We start from the raw sequence: 14,293 nt of genomic DNA, 5'->3' as shown, positions 1-14,293 counted from the left end.
AAATTCTCAATTCCTTTCCTCAGTAATGTCCATATCCATGGCTAAATGGTTAGCGTGCTGGCCTTTGGTCACAGGGGCCCCGGGTTTGGTTCCCGGCAAGGTCGGGAATTTTAACCATAATTGGTTAATTTCGCTGGCACGGGGGCTGTGTGTATGTGCCGTCTTCATCTTCATTTCATCCTCATCACGGCGCACGGGTCGCCTACGGGTGTAAGATCAAAATACCTGCATCTGGCGAGCCGAACTTGTCCTCGGACACTCCCGGCACCAAAAGTCATACGCCATTTCATTTTTCCTCAGTAATTTCTCTCTTTACATACAATGAGTTGCCTTAACCTTTACTTATGTGTCCAACGTCACGTCATATCGACTCTCTCTCTCTCTCTAATGTGTGTGCTCTTCCTGTGTCTTGATGGATGCAGCATGTTATCTGTCTCTTTTTGCAGGCCAGAACAATTTCCACCAAAGTCTAAATGACAGCTCCTGGTGTATAAGTTGAGCTCAGTAACGACATTCGGACCATGACTCTTGTCTCCGGATGTTATGGAAAGTGATATGCATGAGGCCAGTCGTGCTGCAATAGCACCTTATGAACAGTGAGGAAAGCGAAGGTAAACTCTCTCACTCTTCGTCATGCCCCGTAAGGCTCATTATAACACTACACAAACCTTGGTGATCATTTTGAGGATCAAACCAGTCTCCGGGATGAAGACTTAACAGACATTAAGCTGAACAAAACTAACTTCACGTGACCATACTTGTGTGTACGGAGTCCGCTGTGTATGTTGAAAACTCTTTCTGCAGTATGTATATTTGCACATAGTAAATGTTAAATCTCGCATGGAAATGGTCGTTCAAGTGGCAAATACCATCCGAGAAAATGGAGTTCCACACACATTCCACCTGGTAGCGGAGTTATCACCGATGTCAAAGAATGGGGCAGATCACATCAAATCTACTTCCACACTTGCACACAGGGTTATGTGCCTGGTAATCATACGGGCCAGGATATTTAATGAGCTCTTTGGAACGTTGAGTTGTGCGTATTGTATGTGAGTGTCAATTGTCCTGTCCAAAGAGTATGTTCCTGTTGACCTGTGATTTATTGGAGTACAGTGAACATTTACTCATTCAAACATTAAAAACGGACCTTAATTAAGACTACGTCTCCCAACATAGCCATTACGGCTGTTAGTCCTATGTGTTATTCTCAGACAAACTGATCACTGGTTGACGTCGCGCACTGTCATCATTGTGCCCTAATAGAGTACATTACCACACGCCCGGAAGAGGTCGTGCACAACGTGGGTATGTGGTCCCCTTACTGAGAGGACCACCCACTGGTCTTTTAAACCCGCTCACTCTCAATGATGGTCTGGTAACACAAAGTAAGTTACGTTTCTCACCATGTAAGTCAATGTAGGAATCAAAATAAGCACAAAAACTTTTTAACCTACCGAGGCTCGAACTCTTGAGACTAGAGGCCAATGACACAACTCTAAACCGCCTTAGCTAATAGGTCCTAAACGTTCGGAAATACTTCCAGAAAACGACGACAAGACTGCCAAACAAAATATAGTGCATATATTATGATATTACGAAATTTGACAAAAATGATCTTATTTTTGTGTTTATTGATTAATTTCGTGATGCTGATTATGAATAAAAAAGTCGTTTCCTTAAGTGCAAATACTTTTATGAGATAATGTTTTTTGCAATTGTCTTAAAAGCTCCTAATATTACATGCTTATTTCAAACAGAGTCCTATAGAATAAATCTAGCATGCTGTACTTCACTAAATGGTAGGAATAAGCGCAGAAATGTTGAACCATCTTGCAGTATCATGCACTGAATCTTCAAACAATTGTGTTTTCCAAAAATGTACATTTGAAAGGCTTTTCCTCGGATGTTGTTCTGACCTCTTTCACCCATACATAATCTGCCATCATAGCACTGTCCCAACGTCTGTGATACCTTCAAAGCGTTCACCGTGCTCCTTGCCTAAATTTGGCCAAAATAAATCAATATGAGAAAAAATTGGTGCATATTCACCGACATACTATATCCAAGTACACGATAACTTTGAACCACATTCTATATCAGTTATATATAATTCTCACTTCTCTTGTTCCCAGAAAACTGTTGCAGTACGATTCTAAAAGCATCCCATGCATTTCGTTCATCAAGAGTCATTGTATCTACAAGTTCTTTTAACATCACACGAATCTGAGGACCGGCGAAAATTACAACTTTTACTTCACATAACTTCCTCTAAACCCTCAAACACTTAACGTTATCAGACCTCCTAGAACAATCCCTATATGAGAAACCGAAGAATAAGCAATTAAAGCCTTTAAATCCGTTTGATATAAACATACCAAACTGACTAACACTCCCCCAACCAAACTAATAGCAACCCAAACGTAATTATACTTTAATCCCAAAGAAACCATTATTGAATAGACTCGTAACAACCCATATCCCCCTAATTTCAACAATACACCTGCCAAAATTATAGCTTCTTTCTTCTTCATCTGTCTCTATCTTCATGTAGGCCGTGGTATATATTATGGTTCATATAACTATATACACACTTGATCTACAGGTGTTGTAATCTTATTTTTAGTTATAGGAACAGCTTTTATAGGATATGTTCTCCCTTGAGGTCAAATATCTTTTTGAGGAGCAACTGTAATTACAAATCTTTTATCAGCTATTCCTTATTTAGGTATTGATTTAGTCTGGTGAAGTTCAGAGCCTCACTATTGTCATCGAAGCCTTTGATGAATTGCTCACCAAGTCCATGTTTGCTATGGAGTGGTGGTAATATAATCCTCTTCGTGAACACAAGGGGCTCATTTCTTACGTTGTGTGCACCTGGAACGAGTTCCTTTCTTGTTGGTCATTATTTCCTGGTATAATGCTGAACATCTGAATTGCTATCGCACAGGCGAAGGAAGCGAGACTATTTTGTGTAGCCACCTTGAATCCCCAGGAGGAATCCCTATATCTTAAAATCACCACAAACATCCATATTTCATTTTTACTCGTATTTTTAGCAGCTTGATATTTTCAGCTCTGTGTGAGTTGTAGAGTATGAGCTACTGATATGAAAGGAAATTTGTTCCCTTTGTGCAGTAGGACAATATTGAGACTTATACTCGAGCTATCTATCAACAGAAGCCATTGGTCTGGTTCATCAGAAATCTTATATGCTCAAAGAGACCATCTACATCACTAAAACAACGGAGATTTTTGTTTATTAGGTAAAAACACGCAAAATTCTCATGCCTTATCCTTACATAATTTATGCAGGATTTATGATGCAAATTATATTCCTTAAGACGGGATGGAAGGAGTTCATCCTTTTATTTGGTTAGTTGCAAATCCCTCACAAGGTCATATGATTTTTGCTGAGTAAAGAGCGGTTGTTATACATTGCTCTCATAACTAAAACTAAAATCACTGTTGTTGATTGAATTCGTCTCTGCTTTATATTCACTGATAGTTTGTTTTGGCGGTGGTGGACTTGTAGTACTGGAGCGATAGGTAATAATATTAATAATAATAATAATAATAATAATAATGGATTTACGACCCACTAACTATATTTTTACGGTTTTTGGAGATGCCGAGTTACCGAAATTTAGTCTCGCAGGAATTCTTTTACGTGCCAGTTGTGCACCTTCAAATAAAAGTGGACTAAGCCAGGATCGAACCTGCGAAGTTGGGGTGAGAAGGCCTGAGCCACTCAGCCCGGCCGGAGCAATAGGTGATGGTATGCTAGGATAATATGTAGTATTTTGTCTGCTCTTGGAACTTTTGCAACGAGCAATATATCCTATACAATAGGAACAGTTGTGATGATTTGTAGGATCTTGCCATATTCAGGCAATTGCAAATGGCATACATTTTCTTGTTCAACGTAGCCAACCCTCTAAAGTAGACCGTTAGCTGCCACAAGTCACATGTGGAGTCCATGTATCATGTTGGTCTTGAATATGCACAGCGAAGTAAGCACGGTACGCCTCACGGAAAGCCGTACAGGGCATAATTTTATGTTTCACTTATCTAGATCCACTGTAATGTCCTACAAAATAACAAAACGTGTCTCTGGCAAGTCACAACTTCTGGATGTTGACATTTTACGTTAAAAGACAAAAATCTACTTTACTTACAACCATGGGACTGTATCTTCATTCACAAACTGCAGGAAGATATATTGTGAAAATCGTCAATACATATTGCTGGTTTGTTATATAAGTCGATATATTTAACCCTTCCAGGTTGGAACATCACATTGGAGCATGTACTGATGATCACCTTGAACAACTACGACTGCCAGAAAAAAGCGGTAAACTTACAATTTCAAAAAACCGTTAAATATATCGAAAACGAATTATGGACATCGGAAGGAAACGAATGGCATTATTTGCGTTTTGCACTTTTTTTTACAATAAGCCTCCGTGGCTCAGGCAGCAGCGCGCCGGTCTCTGAACCGCTGGATTAGGTGGTTCAAATTCCGGTCACTCCATGTGAGATTTGTGCTGGACTAAGCGGAGGTGGGACAGGTTTCTCTTCGGGTACACCAGGTTTTCTCTGTCATCCTTCATTCCAGAAACACTCTCGAATATCGTTTCATTTCATCTGTCATTCCTTAATCATTGCCGCAGAGGAGTGCGACAGGCTTCGGCAGCCGGCACAATTCCTATCCTCGCCGTTCTATGGGGGCTTGATCCATTCCATTCCTGACCCGTTCGAATGACCGGAAACAAGCTGTGGATTTTCAGTTTACTTTTATACAATAAGCAGAAAGAAATAAACAATTCTTTAACTGTCCCATACCGAGAGAGCTAACGTAAGGTCAACAAATAGACCGTAACTCGGCAAAGCTTTGTTGCAAATCCTATCTTCTCACGCTAACGTGTTGGGAGCAACCATACCTCTAGAGGACTCTGACTTCCAGTGTCGGGAAGTGTACATACACGTCACGTATCTATGAACAGTACTCTTGCATAGTGTTGCATTCTTGACTGCCTAATTTGCTTCTAGCTAGTCGAGTCGCGTGTAAAAATGATCTTCCTCCTAGACCTCCATCCAAGCTTCGTTTTCATTTTGGATTATAGTATATTCTTACTACCAACCACGCAATTTAACAAAATTATTCCACTTGTCGGCGAGGTGAATACGTATGGACTCGGAATATTGGTTGGACTTGTAATATTCTCTTGTGATCTTCGGTATTGTTTTCCATGGATTTCCGTTTTAAGGCGAGATTTCGAATGGCATTTGGTCTCCGAAGAGGCCTGGTGCCGTATAGGTCCCCTGCGCCTCTGTGAGGATGGGGCCCCACCTAAGATAAAATCTAATACTGAAGACGGCACAGAACCCCAGCCCCCGAGCTATACGAACAATCTAAAGAATGTTAAAATCCCTGACTCGACCACGAACGGATCATGGGGTTTCTTCTACTAAAGGCCAGCATGCTAATCATTTAGCCATGGAGCCAGACAAGATAAGATAAATGTAGGGTGTTTTCGTAGAAATGACCACGACTAGTATGTTTCTATTTTCAATTAACTACAATAGACACGAATATAAAGCGACTTAAAAGAGATCCATATAATTGGAAAGTATTCTTTAAGCCCCAAAATCATTACTGCTAGAATAACTATAACTGAACATATACTCGCACTGTGATAAATCAGCTCCCGTAAACATGATTTTGAATCTGCTTTGCAAGCACCCAAGCACTTATCTACGGCTAGCAAACGTTCCCTCCATCTTCTGCAGTCTGTTTTGTTTTTTAGCCGAGAGCATAGTTCCCACGGTATCCAGAACGACTACTTGAACTCAGCAGGCATAGATCATATTCAGTGCAGGAAGAGGAAATGGAAATTCATCCTTACTAAAGAGAAAAACACGTCGATGATATCAATAACAGCTGTTCTCTGGAACAGGAACAACCAAAATAATCACGCAAATAAGCACAATCTGAGATCTGGAACATAAGAGCTTTAGGGAGCTCCTGAAGTGAATTCACACCCGTGCAGAGGAGGAGCGGTATACAGCGCTTCCTTTCGCATTAATGTATCGAAGCAATTAGAGAGGCACGATATGAAGGTAGGCCTATATCTATGTTTTTACATGCAGCAGCAGTAGTAGTAGTAGTTGTAGTGTTACTAAAGACTTATAAAATCTCAGTGTCTATACCCATATAATTACCGTCGATGAACTCCCCCTGCCAGTCTATGAGGATGTGGCGTTTGAGGTGATTATTTCTAATTAGTACAAATAATAAGAGAAGAAAGAGTATAATTTTGCACTACGTCTCCGGTGATAGTGTGCATCTGGTTTCACACCATCCAACCAGTCTTCGTAATGCAGACGGAATCTTTCTTCTTCCTAGGCCTTTTATCAATTTATTGAGGTCAGCACTTCATATGGAACTGGCCCAGTTTACGTCCGGATGCCCTTGTTGACGTCAAACCTACTTGGAAATATTTAATCTGTATTGCGTGTTTCTGTGGTAGTCTCTAATGCTGTGTGTTGTACATAGATGAAGATAACTGCATTAAAACGAGCGTAAAACCTATTTTCAGAGCCGGAGGAATTAACCATAAGCTGTTAAAATATTCGGCCAGCCGTGAAATGAACTCTAGTGCTCTCCCAACCGAAGGCCAATGTGTTGACCATTCAGCCAAGGAATTGGACCGTTGCTGAGGCGGTATCATCTCCGGGTTAATGGCATGGGGCGCTATCCTGCAAACTCTTGGATCACAGAGGAAGTCATTAGTGATAATTGCAAGTAATCATTAAATTAAGTCACTCTTGTTAATGCTAAAACCAAACCAAACCCCATGGTGCAAGAGCCCCGAAGGGTCATGGCCTACCAAGAGACCACTGCTCACCCCGAAGGCCTGCAGATTGCGAGGTGTCCTGTGATCGGCACGACGAGTCCTCTCGGAATTTATTCTTGGCTTTCTAGACCGGGGCCTCTATCTCACCGTCAGATAGCTCCTCAAATATAGTCATGTATCCTGGGTTGACCTCGAAACATCCCTCAGATCCTGGTAAAAATCTCTGACCTGACCATGGATCGAGCCCCGGGCCTCAGGATAAACTGCAGGAACTTTACCCCTTCACCGCTGTACGGACCTTATTAATGCGTGTTAGATATTATCCCTTAATCATATTGTAAATAGACACGTAACATAACATACCTAAAACAGAAGTGTATTAAGCATTACAATCATCAATAACATTATAATTTAGCACAGAACAAGTTAATTTCATCATCCCATCGGACATACATTCACGCTGAAAATGAGTTTGAACCACTGTGTAGCAAAAATACTCCATGTGCCACCCTTGGATCATATTAGTTAGCATGACGCAAAGTGTTCGTAGATAATATCGGACTACTATTGGTGTGAACACCTTGTAGTTTGGACACGTGTATCCCAGAAATGAACCGTAGAATTCCTCGGCAATCACACAAGGCAGCTTGAGTCTATGTGACCTAGGAATCTTATCGAGTAACAGTTGATCCATCGGCTTGCACAATGTGTCTCACGACTGATTAAACCAGTGCATCTCAAGATGGAATAATATTGGAGTACTTAACTTACGGCTCACTCTCCAAAACTACATTAAGTCCATGCAGATTGTCTTCTAAATGTTCAGCACCCATACTTGTATGACTTAGACCCAATTCTGTAGTTTTTGAGTGCATAATAATATAAGTAAACAAGTACCGTACATGCAGAAATCAAAATCTGACACATCAAGACATCATTATTGAGCGTAATTTACAAACAACTATTCGGTAGTCTATTTTCATTACAATTAATCGCAAATAGTGTTACTTTCTCATCGGAAGTGTTGATATTCAAAATACCTAGAAATGAAAAACACAAGAAAGTCAAAATACAGTCATTAAGAAGGATATGATTCCACTGACATGGCGGAATTATATGGAAAGGTCGTCAGCATAAACGACTGTGATCGTTCACGAAGAATGAGACAGACAATACGGTGTTCAAAATCAGATTTCCTTAATGAGCAGAGCAATTCATGAATGCGTAGCTAAGTTGACGTTTACCGGGCTGAGCGGCTCAGACAGTTGAGACGCTGGCCTTCTGATCCCAACTTTGGCAGGTTCGGTCCTGGCTCATTCCGGTCGTATTTGAAGGTGCTCAAATACGTCAGCCTCGTATCGGTAGATTTACAGGCAAGTAAAGGAACTCCTGCGGGACAATATTCCGGCACCTTGGCCTTTCCGAAAATAGTACAAGTAGTTAGTGAGATGTAAAGCAAATGACATTAGTATTATTACCTTTATGATCTGTACATATGGTAGGTAAAATACATAAAACAATGGAAAATGAAAGTGGCTCACTGTGGGGCCGGTGCATTAATTACAGCGAAATAAATATATTTTTTGTAGGCCTACTAAGCAATGGTTCAGGTACATGAAGCTTAGTTGGCTCTAAATATGCCACATATGATAAAAAATGGAAGGAGAATGTGTACTCGACCACCTTTGTGGTGTAGTGGTTAGTGTGATTCACTGCCACACCCGGAGGCCCGGGTTACAAGGGTGTTACAAGGGTTGAAACGGGGTCCACTCAGCCTCGGGAGGTCAACTGAGTAGAGGTGGGTTCGATTCTCACCTCAGCCATCCTGGAAGTGGTTTTCCGTGGTTTACCACTTTCCCTCCAGGCAAATGCCGGGATGGTACCTAACTTAAGGCCACGGCCACTTCCATCCCTCTTCCTTGTCTATCGCTTCCAATCTTCCCATCCACCGCCAGGCCCCTGTTCAGCATAGCAGGTGAGGCCACCGGGTGAGGTAAAGGTCACCTCCCCGGTTGTATCCCCGACTCAGAGTCTGGAGCTCCAAGACACTGCCCTTGAGGCGATAGCGGTGGGATCCCTCACTAAGTCCGAGAGAAAAACCAACCCTGGAGTGTAAACAGATAAAGAAGAAGAAGAATGTGTAAATCAGGAATATTGTTGACTGTTGTCATACTAAATATACCGGGTGAGTCAGCCGCGCCTGACGTTTCTGATTGTAGGCAACCCAGCGAACGTCCGTGGGATGATGGTCGATTTTCCCTTGCCGCACACCAAGCTACAGTCACCTTTAAAGCACTTACTGCGTCATCACTGCACGAATTTTGCAAAAACATGTATGCGACAGGTATTTACACAATACATCAAACTGTCATAGGGTTATGAAAAATGTGCGTTCGAATTATAAACTTTCGATTGGTTATTAAATTATCGCTAAAAACGATGATAAAAAACGTGTGCGAGTTTGTGAAGCGGGACGTAGTTTTACACCAAGTAAGCCTTCTGATAAACAGGAGGCAACAATAACCGTGGTGTAGTGGACTAACCAAGGACGTGCTGACGCATGTTGCGTTGGTAAGTACGTTCGAATGCGTCGAGCGATAACTGTTTTTATTCATATTTTGAACTTTGAGGATCAACTGTAAGAGGCCATTCGTGCCACATTCGAGCAATAGCATGCATGTTGAATTTTTAGTGGCCTGACGCTTGGTGTAGCCTAACAGTCCTGGTCATTTCTTCGCTATGTATTCAACACATGAGAATGTTGACATACTCCTCACCTATGTTGAAGCAAGACAGAACGTACAGGAAGCACAGCACCTGTACCAGGAAAGATTTCCACACAGACAACAACCAATCGCAAATACGTTTAGATGGGTGGAAAATGTAAGTTTAAAAAACATATATTGGAATAAATCTAATAAAAGTATACGTTTGCGTGTAACTAAGTCACTTTCCCGAACCGGTCCTGTGAGACAAGCACCAATTACTTCCGGTGAAACTGCCGAGTTGGTTTTGGACACTTTCCGGGAGAATCCTCACACGAGTACCCGTGCAGTAGCACAACAGGCCAACATCAGCCAGTCGTCTGTTGTAAGGATCTTGCATTCCAGTTTTTTCACCCGTATCACCTGCAACTACTTCAAGAACTCCACGGACGAGATGTCGAAAATCCTGTTGATTTCTGTGTGCAGATACTGACGCAAGTGGCAAATGATCCAGCGTTTGTATCTCACATTTCATTTTCGGACGAGGCACGATTCCATAATAATGGTTCTGTGAATCGTCATAATATGCACTACTGGAGTGTTGAAAATCCCCACTGGGTAAGGCAGGCAGTATTTCAGGCATGATGGGGAATAAATGTCTGGTGTGGTGTATTACGTGATCACCTGATTGGACCATATTTATTTGAGGATCACTTGACAGTACCTACAGCCTCTCCAAGACCAACTACCATTGCTGCTGGAGGATGTGCCCCTGGGTGAGCGTGTAACCATGTGGTATCAACACGACGGAGCTCTCCCTCACATGTCAGCAGATGTTCACAACTACCGGAATGTGACACATCCCGGTCGATGGATAGGAAGGCGAGGACTTGTCACCTGGCCTGCTAGATTGGCCAATTTGACGCCACTGGGCTTCTTCCTATGGGGCTATTTGAAGGATGTAGTGTACGCTGAGCAGCCGGAAAATCCTGACAACCTTCGAAACCTTATTGCGGAAGGCTGTGAATCCGTAACACCTACAATGTTACAAAGAGCCCGAATGGGAGTTCAACGGCGTGCTGAAACGTTCATTACTGCTAAAGGCCGTCTAATCGAACACTTACTGCGCTAACAGACTGTTTCTCAGTCGAGCGAATTCAAACTCCCAAACATTCCATCCTTGTCCAGCCCTTCTTATAAACCATCCTCATAAGCAGCCCTAATCGTCTAGAACAATGCCAAAATAAATAAATGAAGAAAAAAGTTAAGTAACCCACGACGTGAGGGCATTCGAATGCATTGGCTCTGTTGATGATTCTCGAAGTACAAAATGCGAATAACATTTACAGGCTCAAGCAAAAAGGGGCCAACATCAGCCAGTCGTCTGTTGTAACGATCTTGCATTCTAGTATTTTTCGCCCGTATCACCTGCAACTACCTCAAGAACTCCACGGACGAGATTTCGAAACTCGTGTTGATTCCTGTGCGTGGATACTGACGCAAGTGGCAAATGATACAGCGTTTGTTTCTCACATTTCATTTTCGGATGAGGCACGATTTCATAGTAATGGCTCTGTGAATCGTCATAATATGTGCTACCAAACGCAGCTGTATTAACAGCACCGCACGTAACCTATGACACCACGGCGACTCCAGCGAGTAGGTTTTCAGAAAGCCTACTGGATGGAGTACTACTTCCGCTTCACAAATGCACACAAGTTTTTTTGTCAGTATGCCATCGATTTTAGCGTTCGTTTCATACCCTACTGAAAGCTCATAATAGGCACGTGCTTTTCACATAACCGTATGCCAGTTTGATGCATTGTGTAAATGCCTGTCGCATACGGTACATGATTTTACAACGGTAATGGTGTAGTGAGTGGTTAAAGGCGATTGTTGCTTGGTATATGGCAAAGAAGAATAGACCACGACTACACCAGTGACGTACGGTGGGATGAATAACAGCATAAAAAGTCAGACGCGGCTGACTCACCCGGTATATTAGTAAAGAGTAGGTCGGTCAGTAGTTTCAATAGGTATCAACAAGTCTACTGCGAGTGACCAATGGAATACGACATTCCTTATGAACATTGTAATCCTATATTTCTTGAAGATGGTGCCTGTTATGCCTCTAAATCACCCGTACTCCTCAGGTAATGTTCTTCTTATTATTATTAATAATCTGTTTACCCTCCAGGGTTGGTTTTCCCCTAGGACTCAGCGAGGGATCCCACCTCTACCGCCTCAAGAGCAGTGTCCTGGAGCGTGAGACATTGGACCGGGGATACAATTGGGGAGAATGACCAGTACCTCGCCCAGGCGGTATCATCTGCTATGCTGAACAGGGGCCTTGCGGAGGGATGGGAAGGTTGGAAGGGATAGACAAGGAAGAGGGAAGGAAGTGGCCCTGGCCTTAAGTTAGGTACCATCCCGGCATTTGCCTGGAGGAAATATGGGAAACCACGGAAAACCACTTCCATGATGGCTGAGGTGGGAATCGAACCCACCTCTACTCATTTGACATCCCGAGGCTGAGTGGACCCCGTTCCAGCCCTCGTACCACTTTACAAATTTCGTGGCACAGCCGGGAATCGAACCCGGGCCTCCGGGGATGGCAGCTAATCACGCTACTCAAGTAATGTTAACTGTGTTTTTAATCTTTCCAGATTGAATCTCCAATCGTACATTATAATTATCAGTCCTAGTCCGGCTCCATGGCTAAATGGTTAGCCTGCTGGCCTTTGGTCACAAGGGGTCCAGGGTGCGATTCCCGGCAGGGTCAGGAATTGTACGTTAATTTCTTAATTTCGCTGGCCTGGGGACTGGGTGCATGTGTCGTCTTCATCATCATTTCATCCTCCTCACGACGCGCAGGTCGCCTACGGGTGCCAAATCAAAAGACCTGCATATGGCGAGCCGAACTTGTCCTTGGACATTACCGGCACTAAAAGCCATACACCATTTCATTTCATTTTTTCATTTCAGTCCTATGTGACAGATATTCAAAACTTACTTTCTTCCGTTTTAACTTAATGACGAAAGCATAATCGTCCATTATTAGTGGATGAGGACTGCATACATGTCCTGCACATTAAAGTAAACCTACTCTATTTTCCTTATCAAACAGGTTAAATAAGCCTTTTGTCCAAATGATGGATATAAAAACAATCTACATCATAGGCATAAGGTGAGGGTACCGCATGACTTCCGATAACAGTAATCACTACTGGATTATCGAACATCCGCAACTAAGCATTACGTCAAATTTGATGGTTTAACTTACCTCCATTTGAAGGTTCACTTCCTATAGGAACAGTGGCACTTCAATTACGCAGAGATATTTATTATCACAATGAATTTATATCCAATGTGTGGATACTATTATCGTACACTTCACAAATATTTGCAGTGTTTCGTCACGATGGTTAATATATGATGTGATTGAAGATTCAGTTCCTTTTAAGTAAACTAGAATCTTTGGCAGCCATAAGAGAGAGAGAGAGATTCTAAATCCTTCGTTCTGTGGGGTATTCACGAAGAATTTCCCTCTCGGGAAATCGTGACGTGAAGTTAAGGACTTGAAGTATATCCAGTGGAGCAATTACGTTGCTCGTTCCCCGAATACAGCACATCGTCTGGCATGGCAGCTTGTTAATTAAGTGAGAATATACAGGAGAGCGCTCGCAGTACACATGTAACGTTCATCTAGAAGATGCACTCTAGTTTTGGTACTAATAGGCGTTGTTGCTGGAGTGGGTATATCTTGTTTACATTCTAAGATTAAATAAGAACCAACGACACGTGATTTGGTCTGATCCCTCATATTGCTATGGCAAAACTAGTCAACTATTATGTTTCAGTTAGGAAATTGATGATTTTACTTGTTACAAGATTTTTACATTTCGACATAGTTCCATAACGAATGTAGAAAATTGCCAAAAGGTATAGTGATGGTGTTACAGGACACGCGTTTAGTTGTTGTTCCTATTAAGTATGGTTCTGGGTGAACATGTCTCTAAATCCCTATTTTATCGCTAAAATTAAGTGCTTTTGTGGCAGAACACTTCCTTCATATGAGACTCCATTGCTCAGAGGAAATCAACAATAATCATGCGATGAGTACAGTTCATGACGGAAAATAATAAGAATTTTGCTTTGCTACTGGTAATTTAACATAGTATTAACTCAGGTAGGTTTTCGATGACATTGGCATAGGAAAATACCGGGAAGGAAACAGCCGTAGTCTTAATTAAGGTACAGTCCTAGTACTTGCCTGGGGTGAAAATGAGAAACCACTTCTTCACGGCTGGCGGTGATGGGTTTCGAACTCACGATCTCGCAATTGCAAGCTCAAAACTACACAAACCAAGCCACGAACCGAAGTCACTCGGTAAATTAGAGTTGCATAAGGAATACGTAAGCATGTGTCGGGTCTTATTACATTAGGCCTACTATTCAAACACTAAAATAGACCACCCAAGATGGGACTTCGAGATATTTCATTTCATTTGAATAAGCTATATATGTGTGTAAAGAGTATAATAATCCGTGTCATGAAGGGGTTTGATTCAGTCGATCACGGCACATACTTTCGTATGTGTTATTAATATCGATATTTTGTTTTTCCTGTGTTAAAGTAACAATATTATCACAATGCAACGTGGTGTGTTGACCTATTGCTTAATTAATCAGTGGGATAAAAGTATGGAATAAGGAGAGTACCCGTAC

The sequence above is a fragment of the Anabrus simplex genome, chromosome 2, assembly GCF_040414725.1.
Source record: "Anabrus simplex isolate iqAnaSimp1 chromosome 2, ASM4041472v1, whole genome shotgun sequence".
NCBI lineage: Eukaryota > Metazoa > Arthropoda > Insecta > Orthoptera > Tettigoniidae > Anabrus > Anabrus simplex.
The sequence above is the reverse complement of the archived record's forward strand: the minus strand, read 5'-3'. Positions refer to the sequence as shown.